Source organism: Ranitomeya variabilis, chromosome 4 (genome assembly GCF_051348905.1).
Source record: "Ranitomeya variabilis isolate aRanVar5 chromosome 4, aRanVar5.hap1, whole genome shotgun sequence".
Lineage (NCBI taxonomy): Eukaryota > Metazoa > Chordata > Amphibia > Anura > Dendrobatidae > Ranitomeya > Ranitomeya variabilis.
Genome location: NC_135235.1, coordinates 579,108,343 through 579,131,105, shown reverse-complemented (window position 1 = coordinate 579,131,105; position 22,763 = coordinate 579,108,343). Strand labels below are relative to the sequence as shown.

General features: G+C 43.0%; 1 long non-coding RNA gene across 1 annotated transcript in view; it reads left to right on the top strand.

Moving 5' to 3' along the window:
• Positions 1-22,498, top strand: part of LOC143769184 (uncharacterized) — a 40,565-nt gene extending 18,067 nt beyond the window's left edge. Inside the window, exons 3-4 of the long non-coding RNA XR_013214250.1 lie at positions 20,857-21,005; positions 22,094-22,498. This is a non-coding gene — a long non-coding RNA (uncharacterized LOC143769184). The remainder of the gene's footprint in view (positions 1-20,856; positions 21,006-22,093) is intronic.
• Positions 22,499-22,763: the final 265 nt, after the last annotated feature.

Sequence of the window (22,763 nt, the reverse complement as noted above, 5' to 3'; positions counted from 1 at the left end):
ATTGCCAAGAAACTGAAGATTTCCTACAACGGTGTGTACTACTCCCTTCAGAGGAGAGAACAAACATGTTCTAACCAGAGTAGAAAGAGAAGTGGGAGGCCCCGCTGCACAACTGAGCAACAAGACAAGTACATTAGAGTCTGCAGTTTGAGAAATCGAAACGTCACAGGTCCTCAACTGGCAACTTCATTAAATAGTACACGTAAAACGCCAGTGTCAACATCTATAGTGAAGAGACGACTCCAGGATACTGGCCTTCAGGGCAAAGAAAAAGACAACGCCCAGGAGTTTTTCCTTCAGCAGATTAAGTGTTTCAAGGGGTTAACAGGCAATTTTTATAAGGGCTGGGTTTTTTGTGGACAACCATAGAGCAGGTAGGAGGTTGCAAACTTATCTCCATCCCAGGGTGTGGTTTGGGGCTTAAATAGCTGGCCTCCAGAGGCAGTGGGTGTTCAGTGTCTGGAGAGGAATACTCCAAAGAAGTGGTTGTGCTGGAACCCACCTGAACAGGGTGTGTTCTGTTAAATGGGAGAGGGAGGAACCCCACTACCAGAAGGATTGTACTTTGCTCAGAGGGCCAAGTTTGTTTTACTTCAGCTTGGTTTATGCTGCCTATAATTAGAGATGAGCGAAACTTTCAAGGTTCAGTTCGGATTCACTGAACAGATCGATGTTCGCCGAACAATTTACCGAACAGTTCGTCGAACGTATCCGAACCTCATTGAATTCAATGGGAGGCAAAACCAAATGCATAGACACCTTCACGTGGGCAAAAAGCTGCCCAAAAAGCTCAAATTAGGGGCAAACACCATGAAAAGTGGCATCAATTGATCCACAGTAGAAATTTTATAATGGCGCAGCAGTCAGGCATGGGTCATGCATGAGACAGGGTCTGAGACAGCATTTACAGCTTGGAATTGAGGTTTCAATGAGGACCTGGTGGTTAAGGGAGTGGTGTAATCTTTCTTAGCTGGGAGACCTGATACCTCATGCAATACCTCCAATTTTTTTTTTTATTCTCACCACACTCAGATGGCACAAACATCAGTTTCATACAGTACTATTGGTACAAAAGTGTAAGGAAAGTAACACAGGTAGTTCACTGAAGGTGAGTGCAGGCCTGCCTGTCTGGGAGCCCTACTTACACAGGAAACCCACCATATGGAGACCCAACTTTGAGTCGACACATTTGAAAAAAAATTATTGTCACACACCACTAAAGTGGTATCAATTTCCACAGACTAGAAATAATAGGCCTCTGACACACTTTCAACTATCGGCAACCCACCTGCTGGAGACCCAACTCCACATTTCAAAAAATAATTGTCAAAAATTTGGGGGGAAGATTTATCTTTTAACTATTCAATTACTGTTACATTTAAGATTATTATATTACTGTGCTGTGATGTGCTACTGTAACAACATCACCTTTATTTGCTTGTTAAGCTGGAAAAAACAAAACTTACCGTACATACTTGTGTATAAGCTGAGTTTTTTAGCACATTTTTTGGTGCTGAAAACTCCCCCCCTCAGCTTATACATGAGTCAGTGTACCAGAAAGACGGCGGGGGAGTGGGAGCGGTGTAGCAGCTGGTCACAGAGGCAGGAGCAGGGGGCTGCGGCTAAAGCCTGTGCCCGCTGCTAAAGAGAAATGAATATTCGCTGCCAGTGCATACAAGGACGGGGATAAGGAGCCATGCATAAAGGGATGGGGAGTCATGCATACAAGGACACGGATGGGCAACCATGCATGCAAGGATGTGGACGGGGAGCCATGCATACAAAGATGGGGATGGGGAGCCATGCATACAAGGACAATGACGGGGAGCCATGCATACAAGGACAGGGACGGGGAGCCATGCATACAAGGACGGGGACAGGGAGTCATGCATACAAGGACAGGGATGGGGAGACCGACCTGCATAGAAGGCAGGGATAGGAAGACATGCATGCTAGGATAGGGATGAGGGGACAATGCATACCCGGCTTATACTCGAGTCAATAAGTTTTCCCAGTTTTTCATGGCAAAATTAGGTGCCTCGGCTTATACTCGGGTTGGCTTATACACGAGTATATATGGTACGTTATGATGGATGAAGGGATGGATAGATAGATCCATGAATACATTTGGGTCCTGGAGCTTCATTTTACTCCTCTGAGTATCTCCCATTTCCAATAACCACAACAGATGTTTCATCCAGGGATTGATAATCCGGCAATGATTTCCCTTCCCCCTTCCTGCCACTTTAATCCAGAGAAAAGCTGGGGGTCACATACCTCTTTTCCTCTAAAACCTCTATTGCTTGTGTTATTCGCGGAAAGCAATGGAAGATGTCACAACTAGGGTTGAGCGAAACGGGTCGGCAATTTTCAGAAGTCGCCGACTTTTGGCAAAGTCGGGTTTCATGAAACCCGACCCGACCCCTGTGTGGGGTCGGCCATGAGGTCGGCGATCTTCTGAATCTGGAATCGGAATTCCGATACCGATTCCCGATATGTTTAAGATATCGGGAATTGGTATCGGAATTCAGATTTAAGTGTAAAATATAGAATTAAAATAAAAAATATCGCCATACTTACCCTCTGACGGGCCCTGGTACTAACCGGGAACCTTCCTTCCTTAGAATCAGCCTTCCAGGACCTTGCGGTGACGTCGCGGTGACGTCGCGGCTTGTGATTGGTCGCGCGGCCCCCATGTGACCGCTCGCGCGACCAATCACAAGCCGCGACGTCACCGTGACGTCACCGAAGGCCCTGGAAGGGCTGATTCTTAGGAAGGAAGGCTGTCGGAAAGAAGCAGGGCGTGTCCGAGGGTGAGTATATACCTAATAGGAATATACTCACCCTCGGCTTCGTTCCGGAAGCCTTCCTTCCTAAGAATCAGCCCTTCCAGGACCTTCGGTGACGTCACCGAAGGTCCTGGAAGGGCTGATTCTTAGGAAGGAAGGCTGCCGGAAAGAAGCAGGGCGTGTCCGAGGGTGAGTATATACCTAATAGGAATATACTCACCCTCGGCTTCGTTCCGGCAGCCTTCCTTCCTAAGAATCAGCCCTTCCAGGGCCTTCGGTGACGTCACGGTGACGTCGCGGCTTGTGATTGGTCACGCGAGCGGTCACATGGGGGCCGCGCGACCAATCACAAGCCGCGACGTCACCGCGACGTCACCGCAAGGTCTTGGAAGGCTGATTCTAAGGAAGGAAGGTTCCCGGTTAGTACCAGGGCCCGTCAGAGTGTAAGTATGGCGATATTTTTATTTTAATTCTTTATTTTACACTTAAATATGGATCCCAGGGCCTGAAGGAGAGTTTCCGCTCCTTCAGACCCTGGGAACCATTGGAAACCCAATGCACTGCATTGGGTTTCGAGTTTCGGCCGACCCCGACCCCGACTTTTTTATAGGATCGGCCGATTTCACTCGACCCGACTTTTGAAAAAGTCGGGTTTTGTGAAACCCGACCCGATCCTATAAAAGTAAAGGTTGCTCAACTCTAGTCACAACCACTTAATCATTCTGTATTATGTCTCCGGCTAAGTGATCCTGGCACCTTAAGAAACATTTAGATGGGGTCAGTAAGCAGCTGTCTTTTCATCATAGCATAGTGTATTAGACAACCTATGGACCTGGCTGAGACAGAACTCATCTTTATTAAATATCGCAGTGATGGTGGAAGACGCCACATCATTGTTATTAACTATCATAAGAGTTGTTATGATATGACTGAAATATTTGCTGATATAAGCACATCTCCAAAGGCTGGCGGGTAACTTGATGATCACTGGGTAGTCTGACCACTGGGACTCCTAGCGAACCAAAGAATAGAGATTTGCATGAGGTGCGCATGCTCGAACTTCACTCCATTCATTGTTAATGAGTACAGTGCTCCCTTCAGGATGGAGCTTCAAAGCTCATTTTCCATATTGCTATGGAACCAGTAGTGAGACCCCCAACAATCAGCAAGATATCTTGTGTTTTGGGGAATAAACCTTAAATGGGAAACTGTCCGCTAATACATGCCGCCCAAACCATGAACAGCATGTATCAGCTCCCTGCTGTGTGATCACAGCCACGTATGTCTTACTCTGAAACACTACTGCATTTCAGAGCAAAAAATCATAGTTTTAATCAATGCCGGGGACCAAGCCACGCTATTGACTAGTCATACAGACATGTTCCCGCTGACTTCTCCCCACCCGCTGACAGTGACTTACAAGCGTCTCCTGATACGCGCACAGGTATAAAATACCTATTGTGAGGCAGGGGAGTCAAGAGGTCCAGGAGAGTTTGTCATAAACAGAGAGGCAAGGCAAAGGGTAAGCAGGTCACAGTCTGAGCTCTGAATTCTGGGAAGGTAGCAGGTCAAGACAAAGGGGCTAAGCAAACGAATGGTCAGAGGCAAGGTCCTAGGTTGGGCAGCAAAAGATCAGAATAAAAGAGCACTAGAGAACAAGGCGCACACAAGCGAGCTAAAGCTAAGACTGGCAATGAGCTAACCAGGAAATCATTCAGAATGAGAGATACCTGGACGAAACTCAGCAGGCCACACCTAAATGGGGGGCTGGTGTTGTGAATTCTGCTCTTGGGCTCCCTCCGGTGGTTGTAAGTGGTAGCGCTGCTGTCTCTGAATCGCAGCATTTATCAGGTGTTTTCACTTTTTGCAATTTTGACTGGGCTATTTAGTCTTGCTTCACCCTTTAGTCAGTGCCAGTTGCCCATTGTTCCTTGAGGATTCACATCCCTGCCTGGTCTCTTCTGCTTTGCAGTTCATTTCAACAAAGATAAGTTCTGGCCTTGATTTTTGCTGTCCACATGCTGTGGCCTTATTGTTCAGTTCTTTTCCATGTTTTTGTCTTGTCCAGCTTGGTCTGTATAAGGATTTGTTTAGCCAAGCTGGTATCTCTGGAGATGCAGATATACCCTCCATATCTTTAGTTAGCTGTGGAGATTTTGTATTTTCTGTGGTGGATATTTTCTAGTGTTTTAATACTGACCGCATAGTACTCTGTTCTATCCTTTCTATTTAGCTAGAAGTGGCCTCCTTTGCTAAATTCTCATTTCAGTCTGTGTATGTTTTTTCCCTCTTCTATCACAGTCAATATTTGTGGGGGGCTGTCTATCCTTTGGGGATTTTCTCTGAGGCAAGATAGTTTTCCCTTTTCTATCTCTAGGGGTAATTAGTCCTCCGGCTGTGTCGAGATGTCTAGGGAGCGCTAGGTACATTCCACGGCTACTTCTAGTTGCGGTGTTAAGTTCAGGGTCTGCGGTCAGTACAGGTACCACCTTCTCTAGAGTACGTCTCATGCTGCTCCTAGGCCACCAGATCATAACAGGCTGGGCTGTCACTTAAGGTACTAACAGCCCAGCATGCCCCTACCACTGATTGGGCAACTGGGCTATAATTAACAATGCAGACAGTCCAGCACGCCACTGCCAATGATTGAGCGACTGGACTGTCATTCCCAAAACTAACAGACCAGCACGCCCCTGAGCTATCACTCACTGTGTCCTTGGGGCCTTGTGAATGGTAGGATCATGTTATTTATAATGAGTGGGCCAGTGTAACATCATCGCAAGACTTCAGAACCAGTTGGATTTTTTGCACCTTGCTTGTCACAGTATCTTGTAATATAAAGCCAACTTTGCCATCTCATTGAACAGGGGGTTGGACACGATGACCCTTGAGGTCCCTTCCAACTCTAACATTCTATGATTCTAACTTGCCAAAGTGTAGCCCCAGCCTTTTAGTCAGTCAAAATGTATACAGCAGAATACAGTAATTTCCAAGCTGTTCAAGCTAGTGCAGTGAAAGGTTTTGCCAAGTTGACCCCACTAAGAAGAGGTTATAAACCATGACCTAAGAGTTGTGGCTGAAAGCTTTGAGCCTGACACATATTTCATTTTTCATATTTGCTGCTTAAGTGTTTTAAATCTTTTACTCAGATGTTTCTATGGTTACTGAAGTATAAATATCAGCATTTCTTACATTGTTTAACTTTTACTGACAAATACTTCATGTTTATATAAAGACTCAATATTTACTGTGTTGTCCCTTATTTTTCAAGACTTCTGCCCTTCATCCTGCTGGATATCAACTTCTGGGCCAAATCTTGACTGGTTGCTGCTCATTCTTGTCTAATCAGTGTTTGGAATGTATGACAATTTCTGTGTTTTTGTTTGTCCACACACTTTTTGAGGACTGATCACAGGTTCTCAATGGGATCGAGATTTGGGGAGTTTTCTGACCATGTGTAGAAATCGCAGGAGAGTGAGATGTCATCACGGACAGGAGGCAGATCAAGAGTTAACAGGTTTATTAACAACAGGTATATCCCGCGCAGAGAGTGGCAGGACGTGGGGGGGGATGTTAGAAAGAAGGGCAGAACTGGGAGCTAGGACGGGGCAGGGCAGGAATGAACTATAGTTCAATAGGAAGAAACATAGGCAATAAAACTTATCAGTCTGTAGTCTTCTTGATTGCAGCATCTTGGTTCTCCAACGATGGCACCAACAATGGCACGTGATGTCTCGGAGGTGTCTGTAGAGGACGGGGCTCCAATCCACAGAGCGGGTGAAGAGTCTTTGAAGGGTGCGGGGAGTTCCTGCACTCACGAATGCCAAACACTGCTCAGACCAGTACCAAGAACCGCCGGAACAAGGCTTTGCTCCACGGTGTATACAGGTACTTGGCTAAGAGGTTCTGGCCTAGTCACCTGCTTCTCACTGCCCTGCGCACATGTTACAGTCTCTGGTTTCAACTATGAGTCACCTCCTGGTGCGGAGGATAGCGGGGAACTGGCAGTCGGTCATTCACCTACAGTGGACCGCTACTCAGGGGATCTGTCAAGTCAGCCTGCGCTCAAGGGATGCTCTGCTTTCACAGCCGACACTCCACCCAACTGTCCGCTTAGCTTTCCCAACTGGACCCTGTCCCTTTTCCCGCTCGCAACACTTTTTAGCAGGACCCTGCCTACTGCAGTCACATGCAAGGGTCGGTCTTTGTCTGAAATACTTCCATCCTGCAAGATTGGTGACAGTCCCGGTATTTCCTGAACCAGTGTGAGAAACTTATACCCGATCTTGTTCTTCCTCTTACACATAGACCAAAAATGTAAACATTTTTTTCATCAAACCACTTTGTTATTACTTTTCCCTTTTTACATGGTCTCCATCCTGCTGGAAAAAAACATTGTTCACCACCAAATTGCTCCTTGACATTGGGAGTAGTTGCTCTTAGAGGATGTTTTGATCCAATTCTTTATTCATGGTGGTGTTCTTAGGCAAAATTGTGAGTGAGTCCCCCCAATGGATGAAAAGCTCCCACACATGAATGATCAAAGGATGCTTTACTGTTGGCATGACACAGGACTCATGGTTGTGTTCACCTTTTCTTCTTCGGACAATCATTTTTCCAGATGTCCAAAACAGTCTGATGGGTGCTTCATCAGAGAAAATTTAGATTTTTGTTCTCTCTCTTTCCTGTGATTTACATGAGTAAATAATGAGACAAGCGTCCTACCCCTGCTCTACGGCCCCTGTACCTGCTTCTGTGGCTAGTAAACAAAGGTTTTGAAGATTTCCTCTTTGAACAAATTATTGGAATAGACACATTGCCACTTGCAGTCTATTTACAAAAAAAGAACATGTGCACACAACATGTATTTCAGGGGGATTCTGCCCGGAATTTGCCTGAAAATGTGCTGCATAAAATGAACATAGTACACAGCACTGTTAAAACAACATTGCTGTGTACATGTTAGATCTTATGTCAACTATTTTAACTTCTTCAGGGTTCAAAAACCCTGAAGCAATTAAAACAAGTGACAAGCTCATTCTTCAAGAAGCTTCCCCAAGGAAATCACCAACTCTATATACTTAAAGTATAGAGTGAAAGTTTACCGTAAGAACAACAGTAAAACTGTGAGCAAAGCCACCATAGGAAAACTACCGTTGGTATGCCGTGTGCACATATCCTAAAGTATAGACTCCTGTGGACTTGATTAATGGCCAAAGCCATGGGTGAGACTCCCACATTCATGCTTTAAAGAAAGCTAAGGATCCTGTTAAGTTGGATTCTTATCATCCTGCTTCTTTGATTAATACTGATTTTAAATTATTAGCAAACAATTTAGCTACAATGGTAAAGAAATTTATTGAATCTATTATTCTGGACCAATGGGGATTTATCCTGAGAGAGACACATATCTGATCATATTAGGTGGATCTCCAGTTGCCTCTTGCAATCTTCGGGAAAGAACAGCTCTATCATTGGATGCATCTATTAAAATTTGACACAGTGGAATATTGCTGTCTTTGGGAGATTTTTTATTGAAAATAGGTTCGAGCATGAATTAATTTTAGGGTTTTGGTTGCAATATTATTGCTAAAGCTTCTCAGGTGACATGTGAATGACCGAACATAATGCTGCAACCTCTGCCCTGGTCTCCAGGCGGTTTCATGATGGTAGCGTGTGAATATTTAGATTTCTGAGACTAGTTATTCCTTTCCTGTGATCTGTGTTTTGTTGCTGTGAGCTGGTAATATAATTACCTCTCTGCTGGAAGCCATGGACGGTACTCCTTTCTATATAAACCTGGGAAGTCTCTGGCTGCCAGTCATTTAATTGGGCTAGGCATAGTCTCAGCTCTGTTGAATGTTGTGCTATTTTATTTATTCAGTTTATTGTCCTCAGTTTGTATGTTCACCACCCGCGTGATTTCCAATTTTGTACCTTCTTGGTATCAACCTCGCATGATGACCTTCTTTCCGCCAGTTTTCTCCACCAGTTTGCAGCATACTTCATGACTCCACTCCAGGGGTTCCTATGTACATCTAGATCCCTGATCAGTGATTAAAGAGAGAAGGTTAGGGCAACCCTTGGGATTTGGTAAACAGATTCGCTTGCTCTGAGCCTGTCCATAAAAGCTCTATTAGCAGCTGCCAGGCTGCCACAAATATTGTTCCCATGACATCATGTTTATATTAATAACTCAGTTTCTTCATCTTTGTTAGTAACATGGTGGACCCATGAAGGTTGCCCCCTTTCTACTTTGTTGTTTAATATAATTGTGTAGTCTTTAGTCTCTCTTATTAGATAAGATGGTGAGGTGGAGGCAATTTACTTTGGTGATATTACAAAAAATGTATCACTATACTGTGATGAATTTAGCCTTATTTTTGGGATCTCATAAATAGAAAGAGTGAGTGTTTGAATTGTTTAGTAGATTTGGACATGTTTATGGTTTTGTACTGTAGATCATTTACACTAAATCGGCATATCTACCTTATGATGATTTGGACAATTTTGCACCCGGGGATATCTTAGTCTTTAGTCCAGGCTCTTCTACTAAATATCGTGGTTTGAATGTTTCTGTTGATGTTAAGGATTTTATCAGATTAAAGGGATTGTCTGGTCCAATTCAATAAGTCTGCAGTCACATTGTGCGCTGGAGGGATTTGGTGTTTTCTGAGTCGGGACCGGAGGGTATTTATGAGTTACACATGCTCCTGGCCAGTGGGCACGGCCTTGCTTCCATACACTGAATGGATGCGTCACTAGACAGGGCATTGCCTCGCTCAATACAAGTGTATATAAAAAGAAAATTTAACCCTCCAATATTTGATACAAAGGTAACAAAAAATTTTTATTGCATAAAGTATCCACTGTTTGCAATTTTTAATGTTTCGGCCTATGCTAACTAAACTAAAAAGCAAAGCCACAAAAAGAGGAATAAAAATCCTCCAAAAATTCAAGAATGAATACAGCAAAAAGGGGCAGCAGTGTTTACCTGCACAGTTCTAAGAACTAATGCACTTTCAGGATGTAGCAAACCCATGTAGTAAAGATTGCGACAACACAGGTGCAAAATACTGATGAGACAACCACTCACAACCTACCAATTCATATAGGGGGTGATTGCTTAGTATTAAATTTCACAAAAGCTGCTTGTATTGGGCACTTGTAACACACAGGTAATGCCCACTGTCTGGCTTACAGTCTATTAGTGACACCCATGCTATTAGATTAGGCGGGCAGTCCAGCACTATCTAAGTGCATCCCATGAGATCAGACACCCTGGTTTACAAAACCAAAAATGCTTGGCTTGGCTGCACCCAAATGAAATGCAAAAATATAGATATACATAATATATGAGGCATTGGTTGATATTTTGGCAAAGATATGCAAGCTCGCAACCCGCATCAAGGGTTCTCACACTTGCGAGCCTTAAAAACGGGCTAACCATTTTTTTGCTGTATTATTTCTTGAATTTTTGGAGGATTTTTATTCCTCTTTTTGTGGCTTTGCTTGTAACATTAGTTTTTTTTGTGTCTATAAAAACGTACACAGCATGAGAAACAAGGAGAATTGGAGCTGCTAACATAGGAAGAGAAATATGATGTCATAGGTATCACTGAAACTTGGTGGGATGATACTCATGATTGGAATACAAACCTTGAGGGCTGCAACTTATTTTTTAGAAAAAGGATTAACAAGAGGGGAAGAGGTGTTGCATTGTATGAATACATAGAATCTCCACAGAGATCCAAGCTTCAGAGAATGTTAGCTCTGCAGAAACTGTTTGGGTAAGAATTCAAGGAGAGAAGAACAGAAAGGACACTATTGTAGGTGTTTACTATAGGCTACCTGGACAGACTGAAGACATGGATGAACTCTTTTTACATCAGATATCTCTGTCCTCCAAAAGTATGACATAGTGATCATGGATGATTTCAACTATCCAGATATTTGTTGGAAATCTCTCTAAGGTAAAAGTAATGGGTCCAGAAAATTCTCATCTTCTCTCACTGACAACTTTATCAATCAAAAGGTAGAAGAGAGAACAAGAGGATCTGCAGTTTTGGACCTAATTCTTACCAACAGAGAGGAAATGGTTGAAGAGGTAAAGGTGGCTGTAAAATTAAGAGGCAGCGATCATGCTATCCTCAAATTTTGGATTACAAGATAAAGAAAAACAGTGAGGACTCAGACTTTAAGTTCTCACAGCACAGTAACAATGCCAAAAGAAGGAAGAATTGGAAGCATTTAAAGCGTTACGGATGGATGAACACAGAACATAAAACACTTGTTAAAAAGGAAAAATGAAATGTAAATGGAAAGAGGGGGCATAGCTAAAGAAGAATATAATGATGTCTGCAGGGAATACAGGGCAAGCGTTAGTTTTAGAGATGGGCGAACTAGAACGGTAAAGTTCGGCATCCATACTGAACTCCTATTGTTCAGGCACAGACACCAAACAAGGACTTCACCAGGAAGTCTGTGTAAGGGTACTGTCACACAGTGCCATTTTGATCGCTACGACGGTACGATTCGTGACGTTCTAGCGATATCGTTACGATATCGCAGTGTCTGACACGCAGCAGCGATCAGGGACCCTGCTGAGAATCGTACGTCGTAGCAGATCGTATGGAACTTTCTTTCGTCGCTTGATCACCCGCTGACATCGCTGGATCGGTGTGTGTGACAGCGATCCAGCGATGTGTTCGCTTGTAACCAGGGTAAACATCGGGTAACTAAGCGCAGGGCCGTGCTTAGTAACCCGATGTTTACCGTGGTTACCAGCGTAAAAGTAAAAAAAACAAACAGTACATACTTACATTCCGGTGTCTGTCCTCCGGCGTCTCAGCTTCTCTGCACTGTGAGCGCCGGCCAGCCAGAAAGCGAGCACAGCGGTGACGTCTGACGTCACCGCTGTGCTTTCCGGCCGCTGTGCTTACACAGTGCAGAGAAGCTGAGACGCCGGAGGACAGACACCGGAATGTGAGTATGTACTGTTTGTTTTTTTTACGTTTACGCTGGTAACCAGGGTAAACATCGGGTTACTAAGCGCGGTCCTGCGCTTAGTAACCCGATGTTTACCCTGGTTACCCGGGGACTTCGGCATCGCTCCAGCGCCGTGATTGCAACGTGTGACTGCAGTCTACGATGCTGGAGCGATAATCATACGATCGCTGCGACGTCACGGATCGTGCCGTCGTAGCGATCAAAATGGCACTGTGTGACAGTACCCTTACTGTTCAGGTTCGGCCCCCACGAACACCGGGTGTTTATCGTGCTGTCATGTGCATGACAGTGTGGCAAAAACTGCTTCTGATCAGCGGTAAAACCATTACCGCTCATCAGACTGGCGCGGTTCCTATTCTGTCAAATTTCAGCATGAGCCCACAGCTGTGATCGAAGGTATAAAGTTTATCTTCAATCACTGGTGCAGGCTGATGGGACTACTTCTCCCATCAGCCTACGTCTGCTGCCACTAATATCAGCGAGAGCTGGTGGCAGCTGATAGGAGAATTCATCAGCAGGCACCTGCGCTATATATAAATAGTTTTTTTAAAAAGACATCATTGGTTCCGCTGTATTTTTGATAACCAGCCAGGCAAAACTGACAGCTGGGGCAGCCCTCATCTGTCAGCATTAGCAAGGCAAGTTATCAAGAATAGAGGAGTCCCCACAATGTTTTTTAATTATTTAAATAAATAATTAAAAAATATGGCGTGTGCTCCCCCCATGTTTGATAACCAGCTTTGCTGGTAGATAGAGAGATTGTGAGGGAACACTTAGCTAATTTAAGTTAATTTAAATCTCTTGGTCCAAATGAATTACATTCTAGGGTACTGAAAGAGTTAGCAGAGGAAATTGCAGAACCACTAGCCAGAATCTTTGAAAAATTCTGGCGAACAGGAAAAGTCCCAGATGATTGGAGAAGGGCAAATGTTATCCCCATCTTCAAAAAAGGAAAAGAAATGGAGCCAGGTATTTACAGACCAGTGAGCCTTAGTTCTATACCAGTAAAAAGATCTTTGAACAAATTATTAAACAGCATGTATGAACGTACTTGGATAAGAATACAGTAATTAATCAGAGCTAGCATGGGTTTGTAGCAAACAAATCATGCCAGATTAATCTAAGTTCCTTCTATGAAGGAGTCACTAACTGAGTAGTTAGGGAATTGCATTAGATATAGCATATCTCGACTTCAGCAAGCATTTGATAAAGCATCTCATGCTATCCTTATTGAAAAAATGACCAATTATGGGTAGTGTTGAGCATTCCGATACCGCAAGTATCGGGTATCGGCCGATACTTGCGGGTATCGGAATTCCGATACCGAGATCCGATACTTTTGTGGTATCGGGTATCGGTATCGAAACAACATTAATGTAAAAATGTGTAAAAGAGAGAATTAAAATAAAAAATATTGCTATACTCACCTCTCCGACGCAGCCTGGACCTCAGCGAGGGAACCGGCAGCGTTGTTTGCTTAAAATTTGCGCGTTTACTTCCTTACGTGAAGTCCCGGCTTGTGATTGGTCGCGTGCCGCCCATGTGGCCGGGACTTCACGTAAGGAAGTAAACGCGAGAATTTTAAGCAAACAACGCTGCCGGTTCCCTCGCTGAGGTCCAGGCTGCGTCGGAGAGGTGAGTATAGCAATATTTTTTATTTTAATTCTTTCTTTTACACATTAATATGGATCCCAGGGCCTGAAGGAGAGTTTCCTCTCCTTCAGACCCTGGGAACCATCAGGAATACCGTCCGATACTTGAGTCCCATTGACTTGTATTGGTATCGGGTATCGGTATCGGATTGGATCCGATACTTTGCCGCTATCGGCCGATACTTTCCGATACCGATACTTTCAAGTATCGGACGGTATCGCTCAACACTAATTATGGGATTGACGGTTAGGTGATCATATTCAAAGATTGGTGACAAATGGCTGCACATGCACATGGAACAGTGTTTTAAGTGAAGTGACACAAGGCTCTGTCCTGGCCCCACTGTTGCTTAACATTTTTATGCAAATAATGAATATCTATACATTAGTTCATCATGCAAAGAAAAAGGATCACATGATGGAAACAGATCATATGAAAACATTTTTTTATCTAAGATACAATTTTTTTAGAGACATAGGAGATAAACAGTTCATGTATAACATGAAGTAATAGCCTGATAAAGATTATGAACATGATTCCCAGATTCATAGAGCATAGAACAGATTAATGTAATAAATTAAAATTATAGGACAACACAGATCAACATAATGTGTTATGTACACAAGAAGACATAAGAAAAGAATAAGTTTTACAACGATACTGCTCTGTGCAGACAAAAATGGCTATGGGAGCTGCAAAAGAATAAATAAACGCTATATAAAACAATGTTCCTGATGGAGGTTATAACAGTAGGCTGTCATACATTTTAACATGGACCAAGGATCCTTTACTTATCAGGAAGGTTTTAGGACAGTATCTACTGTGTAGGGTGCATCACACTTACTTCTGGCCTGCAGGCCTCCAATGGCTCCAGATTTTCCTCTTCTGGAACCGTGGCAGCAATCAATCCAGGGGACACAGGTTTTGAAAAAACTCTGAAACTTTCACCGAACAGTAGACAGTTTTTACAATCAGGAATATAGGATAAGGCCCAATGGGTTGTCGTCTTTTCCACAGGTACCAGACACAACTTCAGCCCTGGTTCTCGGTATAGATGGAGTGTCCCTCTTCCTTTTCTAGCACTAGGAAGTTGTTTCCACCACTAGCAGTGTACTCGAATTAAAATACCTTCCATATTTCCCCGTAGCTTCAGAAGCTAAGTGCGCCCAAAGGCCCGAACGTTCATCTCGAGGTTTCCCAGGCTGGTAAAAGGGTGGTTTTGGCAATACACTGCCCTGAGTATTAGGCCCACGTTATCCCTAGCAGCCAAATGCGTGAGACTGTTGCTGCCACTTCACACTACTGCCCTGCACAGAACCGTCACTTCCTGAACTTGACACTAACTCTCAGTTCCTCCTCCCCAAACTGGGAAGGCCATTCCAGTCAAACCTGCCTAAGCTAGACTGTGCAGTCCCATTGGTTGTTACCCTTGACACCATGCATGAATATAAAACACATTTAACCCCTTAAGAGTATCAGGGAGCAGATAATCAGCTTCACCACTCTTACATTTGCTCCAGCTGATTTTGTAAATTTTACATAACTCACCAGTTTGAATTCCAAGGAATTATTTGATGTCATATCTAGAGATATGACGTGGAGGAGTAGACAGAGGCAGCCAAGGCTAAAACCTATCTATTTTCTTTTCTCATTGGATCAGTTTGAAGGGTGATGCTCGATCAATTTTTTTATTTCACTGCTGATCATCTTAAATCTCTGTTATTCTATGGGTAATCTGCTGTTGATAGGAACTAGTGATGAGCGAACGTGCTCAGATAAGGTGTTATCCGAGCATGTTCGGGTGTTATCCGAGTATCTCGGGCATGCTTGAGTAATACGTTTGATTCACCGCAGCTGCATGTCTCATGACTGTTAGACAGCCACAACACATGCAGAGATTGCCTCTTTGTTATGCAATCCCCTCATGTTACGGCTGTCTAACAGCCGCGAGACATGCAGCCACGGGGACTCAAACCTATTACTCGATAGCACCCGAGCATGCTCCGATAACACCTTATCCGAGAACATTCGCTCATCACTATTAGGAACTTACCGACAACTCCTTGGTTATATGGGATGGAAATACAACACATTTCATTTGCTAAAGTCTCACACTTTTCCTATGGTTTCTCTATGTGTAGAATCCTCATTTCATCTTGTTCATAATATTTGGAGTAGAGATAAGAAAGACAATAATATTTTTGATGACTTTTTGTTCACTCCTATTTGGCATAATCTTATTTTAAAACAGATTAATAATATAGATCCATCTTTTTGGGAAAGGAAAGGACTATTTCAGTTGGGATAGATAGATAGAAAGGGCTGTGCTTTTCTTAAATGATCAAAAGTATAACCTGAGTAGCAAGAACTTTCTTTATTATTTTGAAATTGTGCATGTATTTAAACTGAGAACCCTGTATACTTACTTAGTCATCTAAACATCCCTCCAGCAACTGAAATAATTATGGGTGTTTTTCATCTAATGGTCTTAAATGATTAATTATTTAAATCTCTTTTTGAACAATAAGCTGAATAGAGTTGCTTTCAACATATTTTTTAATTGGGCCCCTGATGTCAGCCCGATTTGAAATTCAAGCCGTAAGGCCGTTTGTAAAGGAATCCAATAAGTCTCCTTTTTATTTTATAATTGTCAATTTTTATTGAAAATATACATTTCCAAAGTGATTAACATATAACATGAATATCGACATTCTCTTATAGGCAACAGTGTCTAACAATAAATTGTCAAATCAATGAACCAGTAGGATATTGCCAACATTATATTAGGTGGCATTATAACGAATGATATACCAGCAGAATGTTCAACCATTGTATACATGAATCGGTACACTCAAAAGTGGGGGACCAACCAAACAAACACAGGACAGGACATTAACAAGGGGTGGGTATCTGAAAAACAGAAAGGGGAGACCTGGAGTGGCTATATAGCCTAGAGAATCGGGTTCATGTATTTATTGAGGCCCAAAAAGAGTCCTAAGGAAATCAGATAGAATCAAATCTATCAATCGCAGGGCTGCGTGGTATTCAAAATTTCTAACATCATTAATTCTGGCATATAAGTCAAGTGTAGATGCGGGAGAAGTTTGCTTCCAGTGGGACTCCACCAAACATCTGGCAGCCGTCAAGATGTGTAAGGGTATGTGTCCACGTTCAGGATTGCATCAGGATTTGGTCAGGATTTTTCATCAGTATTTGTAAGCCAAAACCAGGAGTGGAACAATTAGAGGAAAAGTATAATAGAAACATATGCTCCACTTTTGCATTTATCACCCACTCCTGGCTTTGGCTTACAAATACTGATGAAAAATCCTGACCAAATCCTGATGCAGTCCTGAACGTGGACACATACCCTTAGAGGAGCCTAGTAGTTTTTTTGTTAGGGAAGAAGGGAAAATGTTAAGGAGAAAAATCTGGGGGTCCAGAGGCAACGTCAAATCCAAGACCTGGCCTATCAATCCCTGCACCTGCTTCCAATATGGGTTAATCAGTGAGCAATCCCAGAATATATGAAAGATCGATCGTCCCGAAAGGTTGCAACTCCAGCAGAGGGGAGAGATAGACGGGTCCAACCTATGTAAGGATTCAGGTGTGTGATACCTGAAATGAAGGATCTTGTACTGGTTTTCTTTATATGTGACACAAGATGGCGATATAGCTGCTCTCGACCAGACAAGCCCTCAATCTACACCAGTCAAGGCTTTTCCTAAATATCTCTCCCATCTAAGCATGTAGGGATGTCTCATAAAGGAGTCTGCATCAGGCTTTTGAATGATGTTATAAATTGTGGAAATGAATCCCTTTGTTGATGTACCGTTTCTGCATAATCTTTCAAAAGCGGTTGGGAGGCAGAGCTGCAGACCCTGGAAAGTGGTTAAGGCGAAGTGTCTAATTTGAATATACTGGAATAGCGAGAGACCCTGTATGGATAGATTGGATTTCTAGGTATGGGAGTATGGATTCCGTTCTATGATCTATAATATCAGCAACGTTGAACAAATTTGTGTGAGACCACACTCCCATCATTGGGTGGGTCAAACTATCAGGGAAGCCTGGGTGGTACAAAAATGAGATAAGAGGAAAGTTTGTTGATGAAAGTTTAAGTTTTTTGGAACAAGTTTTCCAAATGCTTTTAGTTAGGGCCATTGAGCCAAGGAGGTCACACGCTGGTGGATTGTAGGAATTATTCCAGATCAGGGAGTTAGGATGAGCAGGAGCAAGCCACAGTTTTTCAATTTCCATCCATTTTGTATAGGCAGGCTTGGAGGTCCAGGCTGGGATTCTACGCAAGTGAGTTGCCCAGTAGTAGTGAATAAGGTGTGGGACTCCAAGTCCCCCAGTATTCCTACTGTTCAACATAATTAACTTTGGGATCCTGTGACGCTTTCCGGCCCTAACAAAGCTCGTAATGCTTGCTTGTATAGATCGTAGATCTCTGAGAGGAACTGGTATGGGGAGGGTTTCAAATAGATAAAGCAGTTTTGGGAGGATAGACATTTTTATCACGGGGGGGGGATAGAGGCAGAGACATTCACTTTTTTAGCAGAGACCTGATTTCACGATATAATGCTGGGAAGTTTTTGTTATGTAAGGTTGAAAAGGAAGACGTAAAGTTAATCCCCAGGTAGATTCTAAAACTCGCGATAAGTCTCCTTTCAATGCTTTTAGAATTTCTGAAACTTACGTTCTCCATTGTTTTTTTTAGAGTTCTTGGAAATTAAATTCTATCCAAATAGAAGTTCAGATTGTGCTAATTGTGATCATAATGGAGCTCATGAGTGTTAGGGCTAGCAGAACACACCAAGTAATAGAGAGATAGATACGAGGTGCGTTCGCAGCCCAAGGTCCACCGTGCAGAGATACCTGCTGCAAAGTAGACACTGGACAGTGAGCTCAAACATGGGTTAAACTTCACCCCGTGTGAAATGTAAGCGACCTCTGTTGCTTCACAGAGTCGCGTTGTACACAGAAGCTAATACCCTAACTAGGGTTGTGCTTGCTCTGGAACTCTTCTGTGCAAACCGCACACATGAAGGAACCAGATGCTAAGCCAAGGCTAATTGCCTAGCTTTCTGCCTGAGTGTACAGCCCTAAAGCTAAGCAGAGTCACACCACATATATACAGAGTGGTAGAGTATCCACTGGCAACAGCCAAACACAAATGATACTAGCGCATGGCCGTGCGGCCATGCAAACCTTTTATAGTTGTAGCTCTCCAGGACCTTCCTAGTGGACCAATAGGAGCTGCTACAGGACCTGAGCGTGTGACCTCCAATGAGAGGTCTTCCCTCGGGCATGCTCAGAAGGAGAAAAGCAGGACTTAGTCCCAGGAGCGCCTGCTCGCCGCTGAACAGTACTGGTTATAATGGCTGAACCTGGAAGGGCAACAGTAACCAAATGTGCAGTGTTTGTCCGAGCCAGGAGCTGGGACCGATGTCTCCGCTCAGCAGATTCCACCGTGGCTGGAAAAGAATGGGAGACCACAGTGGACATGGTTTGAGATTCCCCCTGTGCAGCGGCAGGAACTTGACACCTAACAATGAGTTGCATTTATTTTGATATTGTACTGAATTTACACTTTTTTGTTGCAAGGAATCCTGCTGATTAACAGATTACTCAACATGGATATTGCTTTGAACGCTATTATCTGCTTTAAAAAGAAACGTTTGTTGTGTGTTGTCGTAAATGGAGTTATAATTATTCAAATCAAAAGCTGGGGGAATTGGATCTCTACCTGCACCTCTACCTTCCCCTTACTGTGAACAGGTAATTGAAGCAGGTTATCTGATGGAAAGCAGACATGTAGTATGTCCACAGAGTAAATTATTATTATTTATTTATATAGCACCATTAATTCCATAGTGCTGTACAGTAGAAGGGGTTACATCAAAATACAAATATCACTTACAGTAAACAAATCTAACAATGACAGACTGATACAGAGGGGAGATGACCCTGCCCTTGCGGGCTTACATTCTACAGGATTATGGGGAAGGAGACAGTAGGTCGGGGATTACAGTAGCTCCGATGGTGTTGAGGTGGTCGTGTGGTCATTACAGGCTGTAAGCTTCTTTGAAGAGATGGGTTATCCATGATCAGAGAATATATTCACATCTGTCGGTATAATTGCAAAAGTTTTGTTAGCTGGCAACCCACAGGAGTTTAATATCTCCCTGAAGTATGGATATATCATATTCATGTGTGGTATGAAGTGTGTTCTGTGAGATGACAGCCATATTGTTTCTCTAGGAGGTTCCTGTGGAATAATATGAACCGGGGTATAAATTAGGGACAAAACTAAGGTTTAGTTGCATGCAATCAGATGCCCTAATCTTTTCTCAGCAGAGGGAGCAGTGAGGGGTTTGGTAGTCGCCTTTATAACATCTCATCTTCCGAATATCGTTGTCAGACTCCGGGAGAAGCAACGAGTATAGCAAATCTGTTCTTAGTTCTTGTGGTGTTCTCCTCCACCAGAAGAAGAACACCTGCTGACATCTCATTTCAGGGAAAGAGCAGGTAGTGATGAAAACAGGGACTGTGGTGGCGGCAGCCATTGAAGATGTGGTTGGCAGGGACAGATGAAGTGTGGTGGCATCTACTGAAGTTGCGGTCACTTTTCCATCACCCCCCTGAAATATGACATCATCAAGGGACAGCTATGACAGAAGCTGTGGAAAGTGACCGCAGCACCACCCCCTGATGGCTTCCTATTTCATTAGGAATGATAGAAGCTGCAGAGAAGTGGCTACAGGGCCATCCCCCTGTGATGTCCTGTATGAGAACCCCCCAAAACAAAACATCAATAGAAGTAAAAAGAGTCTCACAGCCCACGTAGCATGTAACAGAGCCCACGTATATAGCACAACAACGTAGTATATAGCACAGCCACGTAGTATATAACACAGCCAGGTAGTATATAACACAGCCACATAGTATATAACACAGCCAGGTAGTATATAGCACAGCCACGTAGTATATAACACAGCCACATAGTATATAGCACAGCCAGGTAGTATATTGCACAGCCACGTAGTATATAGCATAGGCAGCATCAATAGTAAAAAGTTGGTCACACTTACAGGGTTAATGGCAGTGTTATGCCGCGGTGTCACGCAGTCCGTTTAACGGACTGCTAAAACGCTATGTGGGCACCGACTGGAGGGGAGTAGGGAGGGGCCAATTCACGGCCGGACTGTGCCTGTCGCTGATTGGTCACGCCCAGATGGCCACGGCCAATCAGCGACGCAGGATTTCCGTGACAGACAAACAGACAGAAAGACAAACAGACAAACAGATGGAATAGGACCTTAGACAGTTATATACCGTATATAGATTCTAGGCATCGGAACCCAACTTTAGACAATCTAAGACTCCACTGTATATTTAGATCTGGACCCGTTGAAGAACACACCGCGCAAAACGGCCACAGTCCACCTTCCTTTCCCCGCATCCCTCTGCACACCTGCCGCTTCCATGGACTTTGTTTGTTAAAACCTTTAATGGTTTAATAAAGACTATGACTTCACTGCAAATTGGGTGAGTGACGCATCTTTTCAAATTATATTTTGATCTGTGCCATTTAGTTTCAAGAATGTACAACAGGACCTGAAGACCAGATGATGGTAAATAACCTCTGATTTGCAATTTTTGAGGAAATGTTTGGGTTGTTTATTCTGCATACATTTGATTTTTGTGTCATTGATGTACTTATTCCAGATTGTGTAGATTAAGACAATATTGTATATATTTTATTATATTATTTCTGCCAAATTGCAATTGTATTAAAAAATATATATATATTAAAAAAATCACGATTTTGTAGCACAAATCAAATAAAAAAGAAATGGCACACTTTACAGTAGGATGGTAAACAATTCATGGTTTCAATATGAACATCGATTAATCATTTTTTTTCAAAATAAACAATGTAAATTATATAATAATATATGTAGATACAAAAATATGCCCATTTATGAAGAGTACTGTTGTAAGTACCATATATTGCAGATTATAAGAAGCACGGGACCATAAGACACACCCCAAATATTGGGGAGAAAAATAAGAAATTAATTGTTTTAATAAAATGGTGGTGCATCTTATAGTCTGTTTTTTCGGTGGCTTACCTGGGAGTGCAGCTGTGGTGGAGTGGAGTCCCAAAAGGCAGCGGCTCCTGAGATCTCACTTTGTGCATGCGCCAGGCGTCATTTTCCCAAGTTCCACCACAGTGAAAAGGATGGGAAATGTGGGGACACCCGACAATTTCTGAAAGTTCAGAGCCTGTGCAGCCTTGCCAAACACCCCATCCTTCCAGCCTGGTTCCCAAAGTATCGGCCCACTCCTGCCGCCGCCAGTTTCCTGCAGCAGTGTCCATGCCTCCTGGGACCTCGCTTCACCGCAGCCCCGCACCCCCAGTAAGCTACATTCGGATTATAAGACACACCCCTATTTCCTCCTCAAATTTTGAGGGAAAAAAGTGCTTTTAAAAATATGTTATGTAAGTTCTCTCCCACCTGCATATCTACCTACCTATCTATCTAAGATTCAATAGTCATTGTCACATCTTGTCAACTTCTCCTCTAAAAGGTGCAAAGGCTAAATAGGTTAATACTCCTCTTATTCCTCAGGTCTTTCCTTGCAGTCAGATCAACACAGCTTGAGCGAATCCTGAGAGTATATGGACATCACAGATGAGGGTCCGAATCACATGGGGCCACCTCCATTAACTATGGTCTAAAGATAGACCAAAAATTATGCATTTAGTTGACTTCATTGTTGCTGCAAACAATTAGATTCCAGCTTTTTCTAGTGCAGGGAAAAAATAAAAGTAGTGATTGTTTGCTGACAATGGTGACATTTCCAATTTTCTTTTGCACAAGTTTCCAGAAAATATGTTTTTCACGTCTGTCAGATATAGAGCAAATGCACCAAGGTTTGTACTTCAATCATTCATGAATTCCCCTTGCATTTCATACATTCCAGTCATTGGCACTCTTGCCCTACTCCTTAATGGGCACCTGGAGCCTCATGAACCCACACAGATATAAAACAAATTGCTTTTGGAATAAACAAGAATTAAAGGAACCGATCAAAATAGCAGAATCTTATTGCTTTCAATTAACTTGTTATTTTCCAATGTCTGACTCTGTCTCTACATAAATCCGTTGAATCTTAAACTTCTGCAGAATATGTTGGCACCATATAAAAAGATTATTATTCACCCAAAGAACAGTTCTTAGTCATATTGTGCGGTGGGCATACACTGCCATCTAATGGATGAAAACCTCGGCTAGGCAA